We start from the raw sequence: 23,489 nt of genomic DNA on the forward strand, positions 1-23,489 counted from the left end.
TCTCTGCAAAGCCACAGAGCGACCACCTCCCCACTTAACTAGCTAGTAGCCTTCCTCCTTATTCCCAATGCAGTTACAAGCCCCAGTACTCACAGACCCATGCAGCTTTGGGCAGCAGTGATACTGGGTCCAGCTCCGGCCTGTCCTTTGGCGATCTGTCCCTGGCTCAGTGCTCCTCCTGGCTCCTGTCCTGGGGTGACCCCAATCGGCCACCCTGTCCTTCCCAGGCTTCAGGCAGGTTCTCTGCTGCTTCACCTTTCCAAAGCCTGTGGGCTGCTCCCCTTCTCTCTCTGGAGCTCCAGAGCCACACCCTGGAGTTTTCCTCCTGTCTTTCACTGCTTCCCTCCACCCCTGCTTAGGAAAAAGATTTAAAGGGGCCATGCTCTCTAAACCTATTGCCCCAAATTGTGAGTACTTGCTGCAGGGGGACTTCAGGGATATAAACAGTCTGTATTCTAGGTCTGAGTTTATGAAACATTACAGAGTGTGATCATTTGAAAGCTTAGTCAGAGGATATTCAGAGTTCCAGTCATGCAATCCCATTAAACAGGGATTCCAATACAGGTTTTTGTTTTATAAAAATCATATTTATACATAGACCAGCTATCCGAATACTCTTTTAAGTGCACCAATTGTCTCTGTGGGAAGTGCTAAGAACATTTAGAATTGTTGATGTCTCAAGATTTCTCAACTTCTTTTCTGTAAGATCTCAGTCCAACCACACATCTAAAGTGAGGTAACTATAGGATTCAATTTTTAAAGTGCATTGGTACAATTTAATAGCCAGTGTGCCGGATTATTAAAATGATAGTAAAGGAGAGTTGCAAAATCAATCTGTTGGCACTGTAAACAGTTGTGACTGTTTATTTCGTATTGTCCAGTTATAAAGTATCATGTCCAAAACCTCTCAGTTTATTTTATAAAAAGTCCATAATAAAAAGAGGGATTGTAATGGAATATTATATTTCAGAAACAATTATCTACACCTTAATCCTGCAAAGACTAGATGACCCTTCTGGTCCCTTCTAAACCTATGATTCTAAGTGTGCAACTTCACATAAAGTTAGAAGACCCACTGAAGTCCCTTTCCACCCTAAACTCAGTAGTACTACTCACAGCATGTAAAGTTAAGCATATGCACAAGTCTTCTCAGGACTGGAGCCTAAAATAGGTGATGAGGGGTGATGCTCAGGATCCCAGTGGGCAGCAGAATTGTTTGGGTGGGTGATAGGTAGATCTATGCAGAACTCACTGGTTTCAGTACACTTGTTTTTTATGGTGGTTGGAGGGATGAGGGTTTCAGTTCTTGTGCTTTAGGTTCACTTTTCATTTCAGAGTCAAATAAATCTGACATCTCAAAGCAAAATCCAGACATTATTTAAAGTGGAGATTTTATCCATCACCCCTTAATGTAGTTGCACCAGTATTAACATCTAATGTAGACAGGCAAAGCCATAATTCCCACCGATGCAGCTACACTTGCTGGAATCCAGTGTGAGTTGTACCAGTGCAGATCACCATTTATAGTAGCTATGCCTGTCTACAAAATCCCTGGTGTGGGACTATACAGCTGAGTGTCACATGAATTTGGGTGTCTTGCCTATTTAGATTCTAAAGTCTTTGGCTTTGTCTTGACTAGGATTTAAAGTTGTGATGTTAGCTCACCATAGCTAACTCGCTTAACATATACTTTCTAAGATTCTAATCAAGACAAGGCAAATTGTGTTTTAGCACAAATTAAGTTAGTTGAGGTAAATCCCTCGGGAAATCTGGGAAACAGACCCTGTTAGCACATGCCTGAATATAACTTGCCTTGCTTGGAATTAAGTTTTAAGAGGTGTTAGTTAGAATGAACTAGATCAAGCTAACACAATCTGACAACACACCTTTGAATCCCAGTCTAGACAAAGCCTGTGGGGCAGGAACTGTCTATCACGGTGTATCAGTATAGCACCTAGCAGTTTCACGTAGTTTCCACCAAACCCATCAATTCCTCCTGAAAGCAGTAGGGAAGGAAGGGCTTAGCTTGAAATTTGCCTGAAATCTGTCTGAAATTCAGCCCAAATTCATCACAGCTTTTAAGAATCTTGGCTCACCTGTGCTGACTTCTTTGTTTCTTACACAATGCAAGACCAGGAGAGTTGCCTGGTTTTCATCATAAAAGTTTTGCTCAGCTGTATTGGCAGGGACAGGGAGGGAAGAGTGCTGCAGTGTTGCTGTTGGAGAATTAGTATCAGGCTGGGTAGCTAAGCTGGTTAGGTAGGAAGGAAGAGAAATTAATGTGAAGGTGAGAGACTTTAGGAAGAACTTAGCGGAGGGGAGGGAGTGGGAAGAAAGGAAATGAATGACAGTGAATATAAATGCAGAAAGATAGTTGGCTAGATTCTTAGGCTGGTGTAAGTCTGCAAAGCTTCACTGACTTCAGTGGAGCTATGTCAATTTACACCACCTAAGAACCTGGCCTTGAGCATCATCCAGTTCCTATTAACATCAATGGGATTCTTTCCAGTGACTGTAGTGGGAGTTGGGTCAGGACTAAACTGCTAAAGACCGCCCTCAACAACAGCGAAAACTGAGAAACATAAAGAATATTTAGGATTGAACTTAAGCATCTCCTGAATCTGAACTCAATGAGTGGGTTTGGTCAACCTTTAAGCGTGCACAAAATAGGGAACTGCGCACCTACGTAAGTTTTGCATTCCTAAATGTGACTTTTACTTACCGAAGTACAAGATTTTGGCTAAGTTCTTTTCTCAGTTGCATCAGTGTAAATCTGGACTAATTTTGCTGTCTTCAATGTAGGATTCGATCCAACGCAAAATATATGGATGCTACTTGGGTGCCACTTCTGAAAAGGTGACCCTTAAATTTTATTGTTAAAATATGTAATTAAACTAAAGCTAATAACAGGAAAACAATATCTGATACTTTTTAGAAAATTGATGAGATTGACTCTTTCAAGAAATTTATGATTAGAAACAGTTCTGCCTAAAATATTAGCTTTGCCTGATGAGAGAATTTACACACATCATTAAAATATACATATCTTGAAAAGAACATATTTTTGTAGTGGTTATGGAGAGTTGCATGACATGGACTTATTTCATTATTAAATAATAGTAACAATTTATTAGGCTGGAATAAAAATGCCAAGCCACTTACATTGCAAGCAGAAATTTTGGACTATGAAATATTGTCTGAGTCAGCATTAGAAACCAATTAAAAGTACAGAGGTAGGAGAATGTGAAAAGAAGGTTGGGGGGAAGACTCATGTAAAAACAGATGATGAGAAGAGATGGACAAAGAACGTTGATTAGAAAGTATTATTGTGTTGTTTCTTTTGATCTATTAAAGATGTCCAGCCAATCTATCAGCACCTGTACTTGTGCTGAAAATAGAACACAGAGTACCAGAGTGAGCCTGTGGCTAGTGCACTACACTGGGACTCAGGGGGTCTGAATTCTGTTCTTGTTTCTGCCACTGACTTGGGTGAATCACTTAATCTCTCTGTGCCTCTGTTTCCCCCAGACCTTAGTCTGTCAATTAGACTGTAAATTCTTCAAAGCAAGGAGTGGTTCTAACTATGTGCCAGTACAGTGCATAACACAGTGGGGTCTAATTTTGATTTGTGTTACAGTAGCACTTAGATGCCCCAGTCTTGATCTCGAGGCACTCTTTCAGTATTACTAATAATGCAATTGAGAATAAAAATCATGAGTTTTAAAAACTTTACTGGCCAAAACTGTTTCCTGGCAGAGCCCATTATCATCATCATTAAATATTCCACAACCAATTGCCTCAAATTCCTCCAGCCACTGTTCCCCGAGAAACTAGATTAACTAGGACCTGATTTGCAGAGGTTCTGAATATTCCACACTCTAACTACAGTCTAGAAGGCAATGCTCTTGAAAATCAAGTGTCACACCTGGCAGCATACTGTCCAGGTCAACAAAACCAGGGTTTGTTGGATAGGGAAAGGAAATGAATTCCAGAGTCAGGGCTCCACGCTGAAAACCCCCGACTAGCAGCCAAGAGCCTCCACTGACTGAAAGGGCTGTAGTATCAAATGGCATTCTCTCAAGTAGTCAGATTAGACTCACTGCTATGACAGTACGTATGAAAGCTTGAAAGCATTTGTTCTATTAAGGCAAAGGAAATTAACTTAGATGGTTTGCTCAGATGACAGCTCTATGGCTGAAAACCAATGCAACGCTCTGAAAATGGCAGAGTTTGTTGTCTTATTGAAAACTCCCCAAAGCCAGACATTCAGAATTAAGGCAGAAAATCTATCTAAAACTCTGTGTTATCTATGTGTTTGTACATCAGATATGTTGTGCAAACAAGAGCTTTTGTTTACCTGTGAATGTCCTTGCATTTAAAAAAAATATAATAATATACTACATTTTGGTACAACCTCTTTATGAACCTGTTTCGATAAGCCATGCTAATCTCCTGTTTTATGAAGTACTTGTAATTAAATACGTAGCCTTATTATCAGAACTACTTTAGCATCCCAGCAGAAAACTATTAAAAATCCATTCACACATATTACCTAAAGTCACAGTCGTGCAGTAAGGCAGATGTTATTGGTTGGGCCAGTGATCAGCCAATGAATCATTGAACAAACAGGTTTCTATTTGAAGTCACACACAGTGGTTTTTTAATAAGATCCTACTATTTATAGGTCAGGTCACATTTACAGTAAAAAGCTTAATCTGTTTATTCACTTTTCACTGGACAAAGCACTACTTTAATGCCACTCTGCTGAGTTTGGCAGAAGCACAATTACATCATTAGAGCAGAGGTGCCAAAAGCAACGTTCAGTTCTTTCAAATCCCTGGCTCTTCAATCCCTTTTATGCCAGCAGGCTATACTAATTAAATACTCTAAATCCTAACTTGCTCAGTTTAAATTATATCAGCAGTGTTAAAAGTGTGGTGATAGTAATGAGAGCCGTGGGCTACTGGTCTGAACACAGCACTGGATGCCGGGAAATCATGAAGTCTAACACTGACTCCTTTGTGATTTCAGCAAGTCCCATAACATCCCTGGCTCCACTTTCCCATCTATAAAATGGGGATAATAATACTTACCTATTTCATGACAGGGATGTTCTGAAGATTATTTGGGAGGAGGAGGACAGCTTCCCCCATGCAACTCTATACAGGGACTGGCCACATTCTGTTGTGGAGTGCAGTAGAGCTCATGCTGCACTCTCTCCAAGAGTGGGGATGGGGGAGGGAGAAGATAGGGAAGATAGGGGAGGGGGAAGATCTTGCATATGCTAGAAGCCCTGCTTCTTGGGGCTCAAGCTGCCATGTGGCCCCTCTGTCACACAGGGCAGAATCTTGTCCTTAATCTTAGCAAAGTGCTTTGAAGAGAAGTAGTGCTAGGTGTTAAAACTCATTGCTCTTCATTCTTCAGGATGACTGCACAGCTTGCTGCTGGTCTTGAGGATGTGATTAATCAAGACTGACTGAGCGCTCATGCATTTAGTAGATTTGTCTGTCCATTGTCACTGTAACATCTGATGTGCAGTTACATGTATTACACAGCAGTGGTTGCAAGCCTTGGAGGATATAGATGCAAAGCTCATCATCTCTTTGGATAATCACCTCTTCACCCACAGTCAAGGTACTGGTTTTACTTGGCCAAGCTAGGGAGTCTGAGTTGGCTTTATGAGTAAAGAAATTATTGGTAGTATTAGAATGGCATCTGGAGGCTCCAACTGAGATCAGGGCCCAGTTGTCCAAGGTGCTCTACAAACACAGTTAAAGAACGAGAAGGGGTGGAAGGAGAAACAGAAGCACAGAGAGGTGAAGTGACTTGCCTAAGGTCACCCAGCAGATATGTGGCAGAGTTGGGAACAAAACCCAGGCCCTTTGAGTCCTAGTTCAATGTTCTATACCTGAGACTGCATTGCCTGTTTAATACCTAGATACCATAACATTAGAATTAAGGGACAGTTCCTCAGGGTATATAAATTGGCATAGCTCCATTGAAGCCAATGACATTATGTTGGTTTATTTTAGCTGAGAATCTGCCCTAAGTCTATAGTAACATTAGTATTTTTACAGTCCTTTGAAGATATAACATGCTATAGAGATGCTAAAGCCAATATTTTCAAACTTTTCTGCCTAAAATTAGGCACCAAAATCCATATTTAGGCCCAGAAATATGTGACCTGATTTTGAAGAGTGACTTCAGTGGCAGTGGCAGTTGCCTCTGGAAGTCAGATCACTTATCTAAGTGCCTAAATATGGATTCATGTGCTTAACTTTAGGCATTGTGGTTGGAGAAAAATTGGCCTAGGAATTGTTCTTGGCTTCTTTGTTGTAACAGAACATTTTCATTTACTTTGGCCCATCCATCCATGTCACTGATCTCCATTTTTAAGTACAAATGGCCTGGAGTTTTGAGTACACAGCACCTGTACTAAATCAGTCCTAGTGTAAGTGATACAGTACAGTGGACTCTCACTTGTTTATGGCAGGGCTGAAACTGTCATTAGCTTCAGTGGTGTTGGATCAGGCCCTAATAATGGTAACATCCTTATTGAACTATGGTAGAATAATGACCTGAGGCTAGTTTAAATTCTCCAATTCACTGACATGCCCACTTCTGAAGCAGGTGTATTTCTTGCACTGCTAGGGACAGTTACTTCTAGTTCCATAGAAAACACATTTTAATTTTGACAGGTGTTTTAAAATGAGCTCACAAAATGATATACAGCTTTTTTCCCAAGGAGATCTAGAGACTGTAGGAACATGTTGGGTTGATATTTCATTTACATCTGGATATATACTGTATAACGTATTAACACTGCAGACATGTTCCTAAGGGGCTGAGCAAACTTCAGAATCTTGGGCTGACAGAGAAGACATGGAAATATCACAATTTAGTAAAGCAGGTGAAAGATCAATGCAGGGGAATTGAACAGGGCTTATGATGGTGCAGTGTGTTGTGCAAGGTAACACAAATCACATGGTTACATTTTGTGACTTAGTCTAAAGGGCATTAGGTGTTATTTCTATCAAGCAATACATAACATGCTAGGAAATCATGGATGTAAAGCTGTAACTATTAATGATTTAATTGCTTGCTAGCCAGGGAGTCTCTTTGTAGCAAAGGTACTTATATGGCCCCATTACTGTAGTATCTGAGCACCTCACAGACTTTAATGCACTTGTTGTCTTAACACCTGTGAGGTAGGGAAATTCTACTATTAGAACTGAAGCACAGAAAGACTTCTTGCTTGAGATCACATAAGAAGTCTATGGCAGAACAGGTAACTAAACCCAGATCTGCCACATTCTGGGGTAGTGTCCTAACCAGTGGGTTATCTTTTGTGCTGTACCTTAGTATTCTTACCTTCTCACACAATCTCTCCCCTCCTCTTTCCCTCCCCCACCCTCCCCCCAAAAAATTGGTTCTCAAAACCTTGTATCCTGCAGACCACCAGAATGGAATGTATGGACCACTGTGATAGTCTGTTGGCCAACGACCAAACAACTTCTGAAGGGATTCAGAATAAGATTTCCAACAATTCATTTTCACAGCAGATCAAGATAAAACAATGTAACACAAAGGAATTCCTATAATGATAATGCACTGGGGAATTCACAAAAACTGATTACCACCGCACTCAAATTTCCATCTGTTGAGATGATGGCTGAAAGATCACTGTTGATCTGAGATATATACAACAGCAAATATTGTAAAACAGGTTTGTAAGCAGTATTTGGATTTGTATAGCTGATGTGTTTGCAAACCATAATTTCACATTTAAGGCCAATGTTTGTACCTCCATGTATGAATACCATGAGCTGCCTTAAAGAATTTGTATGAACATGGTCAGGTTCTAGTTCTGTGAAAGATTTTGTTTCTCTTATAATTTGTGTTTATTTGATGGACTGCAGTAGGTATGCTTCCATGGTTTGGATTTATAGGAAGGCACATCATCATCCAGGAGTGGGATTCATTCATATACTTTAGCCTTATCTCCGTGGTGGAAGAATTGTCAATAGAACTTGATATGTATTTTGGAGATTTCACTGTATATCTATAAATGGAATATTTGTGTGTAGAAGGCAGGGAGTGGGGAGTATATGAGTGGTGATGGTAGGAGGTGGTCTTCTAGAAAGGAATTCTTTTGTGCCCACAAGGATCAACTAATGTGCTCATCCCAGGTCTAATTCTGGCTCTTTGGAGTGGCACAAGTGTAACTACTCAAAGTAGTTTTCATGGCTGAAAACAAGGGCAGAATTTGGCTCACTGATTCTAATAATTCTGTAGAAGGGGTGATCTGGTGATCTTCCATGATTTCTCCTCTCCTGAAGAATGTTTGAAAGTATCAGTTGCAGAGTCATGAAAATGTTTTTTTTAATGGCTATTTCCATAGCCAGCTAGCTAAGAAGTATCTGTGGCATTAGTTATTAGTGTGCAACTTCTTCCAGCTTCTTTTCCTTTAGGATTTTTGTTTTCAATTTCTTCTTCTTCTCTTTTTGGTATTGAGTCAGATTCTCATTATTTTGTATCGCCTGGTTGTGATTTTACTTGGTCATTACTTGTGTTATTTATTTTGAGCATTCTCTTTACACCATGCTCTGGCTTGATTTGTCTTTTAGTTCAAAACTCCATAAAATTGAATTAGAAATAAGAGGAAAGGCAATTAACAATAGGAAAGTATTATCACGGCAAAATTAGTTGTTTAGTCAGAGACTGATATGGTATCACTTTTTATTGTTCATTGATTCAGCCTCTCTCTGTGAAACTCATTTGGTTAATTCCAGAGCCCACACATTGGTGGAACATTTCTGGGGAAATTTTTCAAAAGCACCTAAGAAATTTAGGGGTATAAACATCATTGACTTTCTATGGAACTCATTTTTCTAAATCTCTTGAGTGCTTTTCAAAATATTCCCCTTAACGTACAAGTTACGTTAACCCAATACTGCAAAGATTTTGGATTTGCCCAGTTCGATCATAAAATCCAATAATTGTTGATGACATTGTTTTGTTGAAGTAAACAAAAGCTCACAGGCAGAGTGGCTGCAGGATAGGGCTCATAATCTGTTTGCATGTGAAATATTTAGGTACAAAGATTGAGTGGGTTTTCAAAAGTGCTCAGCATTGGCCTAACTCCACTCCCATTGAAGTCAAGGTAAAACTCCCATTGAGTTTGATAGGAGCAGAATCAGGCCAATCCTGAGCAATTTTGAAAATATTATCCTAATATATACAAAGGATCCTAGACCCTAAGGAATAAATTACTCCTTCTTTCAACTGGTAGGCCTGGGGGAAGAAGATACAGGGAACCCTTTTCCTCCCACAGTCCCATGCAGTCCCATGAATTGTAGGTTTCCCAGAAATTGGCAGTGCAAGAGAGTGGGGGCTGCCTGGCACTGCCTGTAGCACTAATTTGACCCAGAGGGGTCATTTCTGGCAGGGCATATGCGAGATCAAGGTCCAGCCCCTCACCTGTGCCTAAAGAGCAGTGCTGGGGGAAGTACTTGCTACAGATATCATAAAATCTGTTCTGCTCTGAGTTATTCCACATCAACATTCCTCCTCATACTGGTATCTGGGCGTTCTTCTGTCCCCCAGTAAGGCTTAGCCTAAGACTCTGCAAGGGATCAGGGTGGCTCAGGGAACTGATAATACACTATGGAGCATTTCACTGTTACGGTTGCTATCCAACTCAGGCTGGTAGTGACTCAAAGCTTTTGTCACCTGGACAGCTGGTGGCCTATGTGAAATTAAATTGGTGGTCTCATTTTAGCTCCTGTACCTGTTGCCACAGTAACCACTACAGCTGGATGGATGCAGACACCACAATACTCTCTCAGATGTAAATGTACTCTGTGCAGGTTGGAATTGGGGAACATTGGCAGAAAAGCATAAGAAAGCTTGCACTACCATTGCCCATGCTTCATCAGTTTTATCTAAGGATGAGGACTTCATTCTCCAGAGCTGTCAGTCTGGCACATTTCAAAAGTGGTAAATTCACACACAAATTGGGTGACCAGACAGCAAGTGTGAAAAATCAGGACAGGGGTTGGGGGTAATAGGAGCCTATATAAGAAAAAGACCCAAAAATTGAGACTGTACCTATAAAAATTGGGACATCTGGTCACCCTACACACAAAAATGAAAAAGAACTGAGAATTTGCCATGGAACCCATTTTTTGGCAGGCAGTTTTTCTTTTTCTTTGTGCAGTGTTTTAAATGATCTCTCATAAGGTGTACACATGCAAACTGTGGTGTGTATGGGACAGTAGTTAATTGTACATGGCTTTTCAGATATACCATGTGTTACAATTTTCATAAAGAAAAGTGGGGAGCAAGGGAATAGCAGGTGAAATTAGGCTCTAGTGAATACAGGGAACAATGTGACTTTTAATTTCCTAAACTGTAAAGGAATTAAGTCAGCTCACTTAAAAAAAATAAACAGGAAGGGAATAATTTTCACTCTTCATTTAAATTAGAGAAAAGATTGGTCAATTAGTTTATTGGCACTCAGATAACTTTTAACGATGCTAAACAGAGAGAAGGTGGCATCTCTCTCAATACAATTCTCTGGGGAGTGTTGTCCAGTAACAGATTAAAAACGTCTTTAAATCTTAGGCTCTGGAGACTGATTTTGCTCCATGACCATTTTGTAATCCAATTAAAACTAAATAAATAAATAATCCCCCTAAGCCCCTTTAAACTGTCAACATAAGCAAAACAAAAGCACATTCAAGTTTACAGTGCTCTCTAATGAAGGGGAGGCAGAGAAATAAATGTAAAAATTAGCTTGTTTTGGCAAATTTGAATTCTAGGATTTTTGGGGGGTAGTATTTTATTTATTTATCTCACATAAACGGTTTCAATAGCACCCAACCTGTTTCTTTAATCAGCTCTCTGTTATTATCTTCCAGTTTCATTGGCAAAGCAAAAATAATGAAATGAAAAGCTTTCCTGTATTTATAACAGTTCATCACAAGCAGCAGGGCATGAAGCCACTGGGAAGGAATTACAACTCATTGCACCTTGGAATAAAGTCATCTGCCCTGAAAAACCTCCAACTGATAGAGTGCAGCATCCTGCCTACTTACCAACACCAGCCACCATGAGCAATGTCCCTGCCGCTCAATAATGCATTGGCTCTGTCATAAACAGATAGTTAAGGGTTAATAGAACAGGAGTACTTTTTGTCTCTTTTGCCTGTAAAGGGTTAACAAGTTCAGTGAGCCTGGCTGTCACCTGACCAGAGGACCAGTCAGGGGACAGGATACTTTCAAATCTTGAGGGAGGGAAGTCTTTGTGTGTGCTGTTAGTTTTTGGTTGTTGTTCTCTCTGGGTTCTGAGAGTGACCAGATGTGCAACCAGGTTTATCTCCAATCTCTTTGATACAGTCTCTTATATGTCCAGAATAGTGAGTACTAGGTAGATAAGGCGAGTTAGGCTTATGTTTGTTTTCTTTATTTGCAAATGTGTATTTGGCTGGAAGGAGTTCAAATTTGTATTTTGCTGAAAGGATTTTAATTTGTACTTGTATACTTAGGCTGGGAGGGTATTCCCAGTGTCTACAGCTGAAAGACCCTATAACATATTCCATCTTAAATTTACAAAGATAATTTTTACTGTTTTTCTTTCTTTAATTAAAAAGCTTTTCTTGTTTAAGAACCTGATTGTTTTTTATTTATTCTGGTGTGAGATCCCAGGGGACGGGGTCTGGATTCACCAGGGGAGAAAGGAGGGAAGGGGAAGAGAAAGGTTAATTTCTCTCTGTATTAGGATTACTTTCTCTCTCAGGAAGAGTCTGGGAGGGGGAGAGAGAAGGAGCAGGGGAAGGTGGATTTTCCTCTCTGTTTTGAGATTCAAGGAGTTTGAATCACAGTGATCTTCCAGGGTAATCCAGGGAGGGGAAGCCTGGGAGAGGCAACAGTGAGGGAAAGGGTTTACTTTCCTTGTGTTAAGATCCAGAGGGACTGGGTCTTGGGGGTCCCTGGGCAAGGTTTTGGGGGGACCAGAGTGTACCAGGCACTGGAATTCCTGGCTGGTGGCAGCGCTACAAGTACTAAGCTGGTAATTGAGCTTAGAGGAATTCATGTTGGTACCCCATCTTTTGGATGCTAAGATTCAGAGTGGGGGTTTATACCATGACAGGCTCTCTGTTGTATCCAGAGTCAAACTAAAGATTTCTGCCTTATACTCAGAGTCTTACAAGGGACTCGTTTTTCTTTTAGGCCACATCTACGCTATAGACCTTAAAGCGACACAGCTATACCACTGCAGCTTCACCGCTGTACATTCTCTCGTGTAGCCGCTCTACGCTGGCGGGAGAGAGCTCTCCCGTCGGCATAATTAAGCCAAACCCCCAATGAGCAGCGGTAGCTATGTTGGCCAGAGAGTGTATCACGCCGACATAGCGCTGTCCACACCAGCACTTTTGTCTGTGAAACTTATGTCGGTCAGGGGTGTGGGTTTTTTCATACCCTTGACCGATAAAAGTGCTAGTGTAGACATAGCCCAGGTTGTATCAGGGACCCGTTGTACTAGGCACTCTACAAATGCATAGTATAAGGACAGCCTTCCTGCTCCCAATGGCTTACAAGCTGAACAAAGACAAGATTGACAAAGCATGGGAGGTGGAACAGAGGCACCGAGAGATGACGTAACTGACAGGAGGCCAGCAGCAGAGCCAGTAATAGGACCCACATCTCCTGAATCCCATATCAGTGGCCTGTTGAATGGACCATGCTGTCTGGACAAAGCTACTTGAGACCACCTGTTGCTTCATAAGCGCAGTCTCCCTTACCAGCTGCATTCGACAGGAACAATAGAACTGTTTACCACAAGAGTGAGTATTCAAAGAGCAGGAGACAGAATTGTCTCAGAAGCTGTACCTAGACTGTGGAACTCATTTCAGCAAGGGATTACAATGACAACCTCGCACACGCTCAGAACAAAACCCATTCCTTTGATTTAGCTTTCCCACAGTCCACATGATTTTTTTTAAAAAAACCATCCTATCTGGAGAGGGAAGAGAGATGGATTAAAACAACTTTGCCCTTTTACTTAAAAATCAGAAATTGCCCAGCATTGGAGGGCCTAGAGACACCTATGCAAAGAGGAATAAAACTGTACTTCATGCAGTTGGTGACATTTGGGATCAAATATTTAACACTGTCACTCTTAAAATGTGAGTTGGTTTCTCTTGAACATTTATCTCACTCCATTCTTCTCCATTTAAAAATGATATCTGACAACCTCTTCATTGTCCCCGTACAGATGTCTCTCTCCCCTTTGGTTTGGTGTTTATATGTTGTATATTTGCATGCAGATGTACATTTTGAGTCCAACATTTTTCAACAGGTGCGCAGCAGACCCAGTCTGGGCATGCATCCTCCCTGCATGTAAACACGGAGGACCAGATCCTTACCTGATATAAATAGTCATAGCTCCACTGACATTAATAGAACTATGCGGATTTACAGTAGCTGAGAATCTGGCTCAACAAGTTTTACAGGAGCCTGCACTTATATGCACTCTCGTAGAAAAATTTCATCCTAATTATTATTTCTCATTACTTTTTTTTAACTTTAATTATCTGCACAGCAGCCCAGGTGTCTGGGTGGGCTAGTGCTCTAAAAATAAAATAACTATATTATTTATATTGTTATTAGCAATAAACACGTAGGCCTTCAGACTTGGCTTACGTGAACGTAACTTAAATGTAATAGATCTGCCAAATGGTTTACGTTAAAGGATTAAAAACAGGAAATGAAAGGATTCATTAAAGGATTAAATACACGAGCTGAAAATTGCCCAAAGGATTCATGTACCAGTTACTACAGGGCAAGGACCCAATACTGCTAATGCATCTGTATCCACGTAACTTTATGCACACTGAGTAATCAATGGGAAATCAATTGTGCTACTCATATGTGTACCGTTACTCTGATACATAAGGGTTTGCAGGTCTCTGGACCAAAATTTCTGTGAAAAAACCTGAAACTAGTAAAGATTCAGGGCTTGATCCTGCAGAACAACATTCGTGCAAGCAGCCTCATGCATGTCAATAGCATACATATGTAAGTAAGGACTATTCATGTGAGTAAGATTTGCATAATAGGACCCTCAGTTTGCAAAGCATTGGGGGTGATCCTTAGCCTAGTGTGAGATGAGCCTGAGCCAGTTTAATATGGTTTAGAGTGCAATCCATGGAAAACTTGATGGGTTTGCTTGGAGATTTTGGCTAAGTTTGGCATCAGAGTAAAATTCCACGGACTGCCAGCCACTGTAAAATGAACCCACCAAATTTAGTACAATTTTCAGCAAGAGTGCATTTCTTCAGGCAGGAGTTGAGAAAGATTGTGTAGTTTTGTCAGGAACCATTATAGCTTATCTGTTAGCCAGTATATAAGTGTAGCCGGATACTGAGAATCTGTTTAGAGCTGGATTATGATAAGCAACCTCTCGGTAGCCATGAAAAGGCCACTCACAGTGGCAGTCCCTATGTTCCCTACACTCTTGGGAGCAGGACTCTGAACAGAAGACAAGGAGCAGTTGGTCTCCATTTGCACTGGCCCATGAAGAATGACTGGTGCACCTGGGAAAGTGATCAGCTTCAGTCTGTTAGACACAGTGGACTGCTTACTCCCATGTCCAATAAGCAGCCTCAACAAACTGTGCAGCTCCACATTGCCCCCTACCACAGCTTTTACCTTAAAAGTTACAGTCAAGCCCTTAGTGGATATAACCATGACACTAGAAGTATTTAAATATACACATAAATGAAAAGCGCAGGCATGACTCTCCATTGCTCTGCACATTGTGTTGTCTTCTTCCCCTACTTTGCAATAGTGTAAATGATTACGTAGAAGGCCTGCTTCTCTTTTACACTAAGGCCCTTTTACACTCCTAGGATATTGTATCTGAGAATCAGACCCAAGGTGTTTTGGAGAACCAGTACCAAAGTACTGTAGCTTTTCAGACATGCACACAGTAAACGTGTATCATAATTCATTGACTTTTACAAAGATTACTTTGGTTCTGTGTAGTGCTCTCTATTCTACAGGTAAAGATCTGACCCAAGGAGAGAGCTAACAATCTATTTCTTTAAAGTTCTACTACCATCTCTTCAGTTTAGTTACTGTAAAATCTACTACCTGCACTTTTATATGGTTAACTCAATAGGGTTAAAATGTTTACAAATAAATTGGGTAAAAAATGCCACATAGAAATTACCATTGAAAGAAAGGTTTCAGAGTAGCAGCCGTGTTAGTCTGTATCCACAAAAAGAACAGGAGTACTTGTGGCACCTTAGAGACTAACAAATTTATTTCAGCATGAGCTTTCGTGAGCTACAGCTCACTTCTTCGGATGCATAGAATGGAACACACAGACAGGAGATATTTATACATACAGAGAACATGAAAAGGTGGAAGTATGCATACCAACAGGAAGAGTCTAATCAATTGAGATGAGCTATCATCAGCAGGACAAAAAAAACCTTTTGAAGTGATAATTAAGATGCCCCATAGAAGGTGTGAGGAGAACTTAACATAGGGAAATAGAGTCAATTAGTGTAATGACCCAACCATTCCCAGTCTCTGTTTAGGCCTGAGTTAATTGAAAGAAACATACTATGCTTCTGTTCTAATGCAGCTAATGAAGCTCACAAGCTGGGCATTCAGGGGGTGGTGGTGATAGTGGGGAAGCATTAAAGAGCATCCCTGTAGACTAAAGAAGAGCTTTTATTCTTGTCAGTCATTATCTGATGTTTTACAACATATATTTATATATTTGAAACCTTGCTATAGCCCCTAATATGTTTTGTGAAGCACTTGCCATGTTCTGAAGAAAGATCTACATTTTTGGTCTAAGATCTCTCCTCTGTGTATTAGAAGGAGAAGGCAGAATTTGTTTTTATTTCTTCTTTTTCTGAAGACATAGACTTCTGATAACTTGGTAACCATCACATTACATTCCTCATTTGACTTTCATAGTATTTTATACCTTTTCTCCTCACCAAATTAGTAGTGTTCCACATTTGTCTTCCCCTTCCCCCCAGTAATAGTGATCTGTATTCCATTCTAGATAGTGAGCGGGTGGAGAGAGACATTTTAAGAGGATTTTTTTACCATCAGTTTATATAGTAAACAAACAAACAAAAACAATTAAAGGGAAGGTGGAATGATTTCCTGTTTTCCTTTAACTACATGCAGGCAAGCAGCTGTATGAATCCATTTGTTTATTACCTCTTGCATATTTCAGCAGAATTTCCTATTTGTTTCCTATTTCCTCCCTGTTGCTGGGATAGGAAAACAACAACAGCAAAAGAGCAATAGGTGTTACCTATACATAGTAGATTAGACACCAATCATTAATGCCTAAACATCCCACCACTAGAAAGAGAACAGTATATAAATAATTATGATCCTTATCTATATCTGCATTGGAAACCTTTATATGTTTTAATGCATTTTTCCAACTGATAGACGCATTGCAGCATTGAGCATGTCGGAATATTTTCTGGACTGCGATCAATAGTAAACTAAGATGAAATGTTTTGATGGCAAGACTGTTTAATCAGGGCCGCCCGGGGGGGGGGGGGGCAAGTGGAGCAATTAGCCACAGGCCCCGGGCTCCACCGGGGCCCCCAGGAGAATGGCTGAGGCTCCCGCCCCCGCCCCTCTCCCGGAACCTCAGCGCATCCAGCAGCGTCCCAGAACAGCGCCCCAGCGAGCCGAGCTCCTCCGCCTCCTGACCACGCGGCTCTGAGCGGGGCGGAGCTCAGGGGCCCAGCTGGAGACACGCTGCTGCTGTCCAGGGACGTTGCTGGGTGCGCTGAGGCTCCGGGAGAGGGGGGAGCCAGGGGTAAGGGCCGGGGCCGGGGGGCGTTGGCTAAGGGGCAGGGAGTCCCGGGGACAGGCAGGGCACAGGGAGGGGGCAGAGCTTGGGCAGGGGCGGTCAGGGAACGGGGGGTGGTTTGGTTCCCTGTTCCGGGGGTCTGTCAGGAGTCAACGGGGGGGGGGGTGAATAGGGGTGGGGTAGTCAGGGGACAGGGAGCAGGGGTGGGGTCCCGGGGTGGTGGGGGGTCTCTGAGGGACGGTGGGGGGACAAGGGGCAGGATGGGTCAGGGATTCTGAGGGGGGCAGACAGTCAGGGAGCAGGAAATGGGTGGGGGTCAGATAGGGGGCAGGGCCAGGCTGTTTGGGAGGCACAGCCTTCCCTGCCCTAAAGCTCATTCAGCAGTTTGAGGCTTGCAGAAGAGCCAAGCTGTTAGCTTTTCCATTAGGGCTACCATCCCTGTCACTTCTCAAATGCTAAATTATAGTCTATATTTAATTTCAGTGTCTTAGGGAGATTCATGTCAGGGGAGGGTAGTTTCATTTAAAATTAGCCACTGGGAGAGGGATCACATGAGAAGAGCAATATCCTTCCCAACCCTACCCAGGGAGACCCCCGCATTCCCTGAGGCTTCAAAGGGGTTAATTCAGTGGTTCTCAAACTTTTATACTGATGACCCCTTTCACATAGCAAACCTCTGCGACACCTCGCCCCTTATAAATTAAAAACACTTTTTTATATATTTAACACTATTATAAAGGCTGGAGGCAAAGTGGGGTTTGAGGTGGAGGCTGAAAGCTCGTGACCCCCACTAATAACATCGTGACCCCCTGTGTGGTCCTGACCCCCCAGTTTGAGAACCCCTGGGTTAATTTAATTTTAGTACTCTGTGTCCATTCACATGCATGTGCTATTTTGAGCATTTCAGTTTTCACAACATAGGCTCATCCCAGATTCTGGAACAAGCTCAAATGCTCAGCTCGTGGAGTATGTACATAAGCTGTACTAAAGACAAAGCCACAGGAACTGTCTCCAGTTTGTCAGGGACCCCTTGTAGCCAGATAAATGCATGGTGGTTAAGTAATGGCTATTAGCCAGGATGGGTAAGGAATGGTGTCCCTAGCCTCTCTTTGTCAGAGGATAGAGATGGATGGCAGGAGAGAGATTACTTGATCATCACCTGTTAGGTTAACTCCCTCTGGGGCACTTGGCATTGGCCACTGTCGGTAGACAGGATACTGGGCTGGATGGACCTTTGGTTTGACCCAGTAGGCTGTTCTTATGTTCTAAGCTAAATGAACCCAAAGTTATGAAGACAGATATGAGTCAAGGAAGCCATCAGAATATCAGAAACCTGGAAAAATCTCTGACTGGATGGGCTCAGGCGTTTGATCACAAGCTGAGGTGGTTCAAAAATTTTGGATATTTTTTAAGCAGAATTTTTTTATTGTTTCTTTAAACAATCAAACACAGCAAGCAGCAAATATTTGGCCACACACTTCTGAAACCCCAAACCATATTCAGGTTTTGGCAGATAATTTCAGCTTTTCAATTTAAAAAAAAAAACTACAACAAATTTTGAAGGAAAGCAGACATTGTCTGTGATTTTTTTCTGCTTTTTAAAAACCCCTAGTTTTCAGTCCAGAAGAAGTTTTGACGGAAAATATTTTTCCAATCCTTTTAAGGAGCTTTAGTGTCTTTTAGCACTAGCTGATACTGAGAACCAGTGATACCTTATAAAGAAGTTTTCTCAAAACTGGGTTTGTGCCAAGATGCACAAGGTTTATTTTTCCCAGGGCCGCCTGTGGCAGGGGAACAAGTGGGGCAATTTGCGCTAGACCCCACAGGGGCCCCCATGAGAATATAGTATTGTATAGTATTGCAATTTTTTTATGGAAGGGGCCCCCAAAATTGCGTTGCCCCAGGCCCCCTGAATCCTCTTGGCGGCCCTGTGTTTAATTAGGAAAGAGAGGGTGACTTCTTTTTAGGCCTCTATCTAGAGCTGGGTGAATGTTGTTATTGTTGTTTGTGGTTGATAATCATTTATGCTTTTGTCTGGCTGTAGCACCCATGTGTCCCAGTCAGAGTGGGAGTTTATACTAGGCTGTACAACACACAGAAAGACACAGGCCCTGTTCCAAATTGTTTAAGCTTTAGAAACTATAGTTGGATAGCAGGAACAATTATTTATAAACATTTGTCAACGCTAAAGTGAAGTTTGATGCAAATATTTTCACACCCTTTCCTATTCACTCTTCTGTGAACTGTCATACTAACAAATTTTGTTCGTGGCCTTGTGTTTGTCTTGGAGAGAGCCACCCCTCTCCTCCAATACTTCCAATGGCTCCCAGTTCATTTCTGTTAATCATGTCAAGGTCTTGGCTGCAATCTTTAAAACTATCAACGGGTCAAGACCCAGCTACTTCAGTGAGTTCAGACATTTTTCTTGTTGACAACGGCTAGGTCTTCCAATCAGGAAAGAGAAAGAGTAGCATGTGACTTGGGTGACCAGTTCCACGTCTCATATAGCCAATTCTGAATATTAAATATCCAGATCAAAACTCACAGCAAACAATTTCTGAGCAGTCCTTATGCTGAAATAGGTTTGGGCTAAACATCCAGGGAACAATTTAAAATAATAAACAGATCATCAAAGTTGTCAGCAGCTCATGGACAACTTGCAGAAAAAATGTCATAAATAATTTGATTAAATACTCTGTGTTGCTACAAACTCTTCATCAATCAATGAAGTTTTGTGGTTTGACTGATAGTTTTGGTAATCTTTAATATATGCTCAGAGCCAGCTCATCATTTTTGGAAGGTGTTATTATGCAGTCCAGCAAGGCATACATCAAAGGCTGTTTCTAAACTGGTGTTTGTCATTTTCCAGCACAATGCTATAAGGTATGTCATGAAACTAATGAACTGAATTTTCATCAGTTAAAACTCTTACCCTTTGTCAGCACCTATTCTCTATTTGTGGAGCCTCCTGATTTTCTTCACAGTATTTCCCTTAAGGACCTCTCTTCTGTTGTGAATAAAGATCCTCAGGAAAGTTTGGGAGATCATTCATCTTCTCAGAGACCAAGCAAGTTTTTTCTTTGACGTAGTGGTCTGCATTGTCCAAGCTTAGGCAGCACAAGTCCCAAGGCCGCTTCAAACCTATGTCACTTAGAGGTAAGCTTGATGTGCTGCCTCCTAACATAGTATGTACTTTGAAGCATTCCAAAGCCAAGGAAACTGAATTATCGGAGAGCCTGTAAACATGCAGTGTTTATGATGGGATGTGTTATACAGTCATTCGTGTCCTTTTACAGAGCTAAGGCTCTTGCCCTAGGATGTACATGGGTTAAAGAACAGAAAGTTTTATATCAGAGGTGTAGCTGTGTTAGTCTTGATCTATAAAAGCAGCAAAGACATGACATGACACACATCCAACAAAGTGGGTATTCACCCATGAAAGCTCATGCTCCAAAATGTCTGTTAGTCTATAAGGTGCCACAGGACTCTTTGCTGCTTTTACAGAAAGTTTTATGCCAGTGGTACCATTTAAAAAAAAACCAAAAGGCCTACTATATTTATAGGGAAAATATTTGATTATGCATTACATGAGCCAAGTGCATATCCTGCCCATACAGAGAAGAACTGTCATGATTCTATTGTGCAGGTGGGGACATAAGTCAGGACCTTTCTGTAATGTTTCCTTGGGGTGCCAGAACTGTGAGTCACCTTGTTACTCCCCTGCTGCCAACTAGAGGAAGAATTGCTTGTGCTTAACTGGATGTCAGCTCCCTGACACTCCCAGTCTATTAGCCAACTAGGGTGACCAGATGTCCCGATTTTATAGAGACAGTCCCGATTTTGGGTTTTTTTCTTATATAGGCTCCTATTACCTCCCACCCCGTCCCGATTTTTCATACTTGTTGTCTGGTCATCCTATAGCCAACTGATCTCATCAGGACTATGCTACCTCTCATTTTGCTTTTCAGGCTAACAGTAGGTGCACCCCAAGCCCTTCTGAAGTGTTTCCTGGTGATATCCAGCCCCTGACAACTCACAGAGATACTAGGTTTTCTATCCCTAGTGTGACAGTGTACACACACGTTTGTTTGATGGAATGGAGGATCAGTTCCAGTATAACATCACAGCACTGAGATATACAGCAGAGCCTCAGAGTTACGAAGACCTTGGGAATGAGATTTTTTTGTAACACTGAAATGTTTGTAACTCAGAACAAAATGTTATGGTTGTTCTTTCAAAAGTTTACAACTGAACAGTGATTTAATACAGCTTTGAAACTTTGCTATGCAGAAGAAAAAATGCTACTTTTAACCATCTTAATTTTAATGAAACAAGCACAGAAACAGTTTCCTCACCTTGTCAAATCTTTTTTAAATTTTCCGTTTTTTTAGTAGCTTATGTTTAACACACTACTGTACTGTACCGTACCATATCTGTCTTTTGTTTGTCTCTGCTGCCTGATTGCATACTTCTGGTTCCAAATGAGATATGTGGTTGACTGGTCAGTTCTTAACTCTGGTGTTCATCAAAGATTAAGATTTAAGAGATAGTGAGTAAGGATAATGGAAACAGAAAGATTACACACCAAACAAAATTCATACATGCATGCTAGAAACTAACCTTAACTTTAACAAGCTAACCATCTGTCTAAAGCAGTCTATTCACACCCAAGGCCTTCTTGCAGCAACTCCAACCAAGGCTAGCTGTGATCCTTTTTTTTGATGAATTTAATTGCACATCCTGATTACTTCCTCAGGTGCAGGAACAAGAGGTTCCTTTTTCCTTCTCCTTATATCCCCCAAATCCATTGTTTGTCTCCAGAGTCAGGATGACTCCCGGAGTTTATTCCCTGATGTGGTGATTTCATGTTGACGTCACATCCTCATGTTGACTTTGTATGCAAAGTGGAACTTCAGTTAGGCTCCCTTACAATGCTTAATTTAGATGAGAACAGAGGCAGACAGGCAAATGTACATCCTTTGTCTGGCAGACAACCTTTTGTGAACCATGCCTTCATTTAGACTTTTTTAGGAACATATATACGGAACTTCTTATTTGGTATTTGTACGTACATTTCACCACAATATTAGTGACCAGTCTGACCCTGGCTTTTATTGAAGACCTCACATGACATTTTCTGTGGGTAAATACTATGGAAGTAGTGTGCTAGGTGAGATGAGTTTGTCATGCCTGTCAGGAGTTACTGAACAGAACAATGAACCCTCTGCCAGCTGGCATGGAGGAATCGTCAGGGTCAAACCCTTACAAGATGGCTGCTCCCTTTGCATGCCATGAAAATCAGTCTGAAGGGTTTCCAGCACTGCTGCACGAAGCAGTCCTTTGGACATTGTGGTATATTTAAAACCGTTACATTTACAAGCTGTCACTTTAAGTGGTAAGGGGTTTCCTAGTTCTGCTTGCAGGCTAGGGAGCTGTGCAAGGAAGCGTATAGTTTGGGTCTCATACAGTCAGTATGCAAAGAGCCAGCCTAGATCAAGTTGGGATGAGTTGTGCCTCTTTGCCTTATGGAGCAGCCTGCTTTGTTTTTTCTTTGTTTTAGGTTCCTGTGTGTTAGGGTTCTGGAGTCTAAGAAATAAAGTAGTGTTATGTTGCAGCCTTCCAGAAAGAGCATTATATGTTTCTATCTAACTTCTCTATATGTATTCAATGAACATAACAGACATGTGAGGGGTAAGAGAAGGGACTGGAAAACATGACAATAAATGGTACCCTTGGTCCCATTCCACACAGAAATATGGCACAAGAGATGTGGAGGCTGCCTCAGCCCTTAGAGTGGAGTAGCAGCTGCTGAATGGTTCTGTGGCTACTCCACAGATGATGATTCCTTCCCACTTGCCCTCATGGCTCTCCTCCATGCCCAGCTGGGTTACTGAGGCTATGGGCGGGATTTGGGCCTCAGATCACCAAAGGTCTTTGTACAGTGTGCATACTTCAGGAGAAGCAATGTGTGTCCTTGATTCCTGTTTATCTTGCAGTAATACTTTTGGATACACATAAATAACTGCAAGAAGTATTTATGGAATGTAGAAAGCTCTACCCCTGGCTTTCATGCTCACTCATCCTTAACCCCACTAGAATTAAGAGATATACATAATAAATGATTCATTATAAGCAATTATCTCTGGAGATTTTTTTTTAATCTTATCAAAGCGTAGACTATGTCAATCATATGCTAAATCCCAAATGGAATTACTTCTTATAATCAACCCCTCTTAAGTTGTGTATCTCATTCCTACCACAGTTTTAAAAGAGGATCTCTGATTCTCAGTGCTTCCATTTCAAATTAAAGGTGGAAAATTATACACACGCCTCTACGTTGATATAACGCGACCTGATATAACACGAATTCGGATATAATGCCGTAAAGCAGTGCTCGGGGCGGGGTGAGGAGTGGGGTGCTCTTCACACTCCGGTGAATCAAAGCAAGTTCAATATAACGCAGTTTTACCTATAACATGGTAAGATTTTTTTGAATCCCGAGGACAGCGTTATAGCGAGGTAGAGGTGTATATATATAATGCTGAAGATGGATATTGATATATATCTATATCCATCTTCAGCACTTCTAGCTATCAACAAAATAACCACCTGAGTATTAGGCTTTC

At 41.4% G+C, this 23,489-nt stretch overlaps 1 long non-coding RNA gene across 2 annotated transcripts; it reads left to right on the top strand.

The window, feature by feature from the left end:
• Positions 1–16,761: 16,761 nt before the first annotated feature.
• LOC115646551 lies at positions 16,762–21,116 on the top strand. 2 transcript variants are annotated; one of them, XR_003999056.1, is made up of 4 exons: positions 16,762–16,869; positions 19,641–19,746; positions 19,848–20,019; positions 20,832–21,116. It is a non-coding gene; the product is annotated as an uncharacterized LOC115646551 (long non-coding RNA). The 2 variants fall into 2 exon arrangements; XR_003999057.1 differs by lacking the exon at positions 19,641–19,746.
• Positions 21,117–23,489: the final 2,373 nt, after the last annotated feature.

The sequence above is a fragment of the Gopherus evgoodei genome, chromosome 1 (assembly GCF_007399415.2).
Source record: "Gopherus evgoodei ecotype Sinaloan lineage chromosome 1, rGopEvg1_v1.p, whole genome shotgun sequence".
In the NCBI taxonomy this organism is placed as follows: Eukaryota; Metazoa; Chordata; order Testudines; family Testudinidae; genus Gopherus; species Gopherus evgoodei.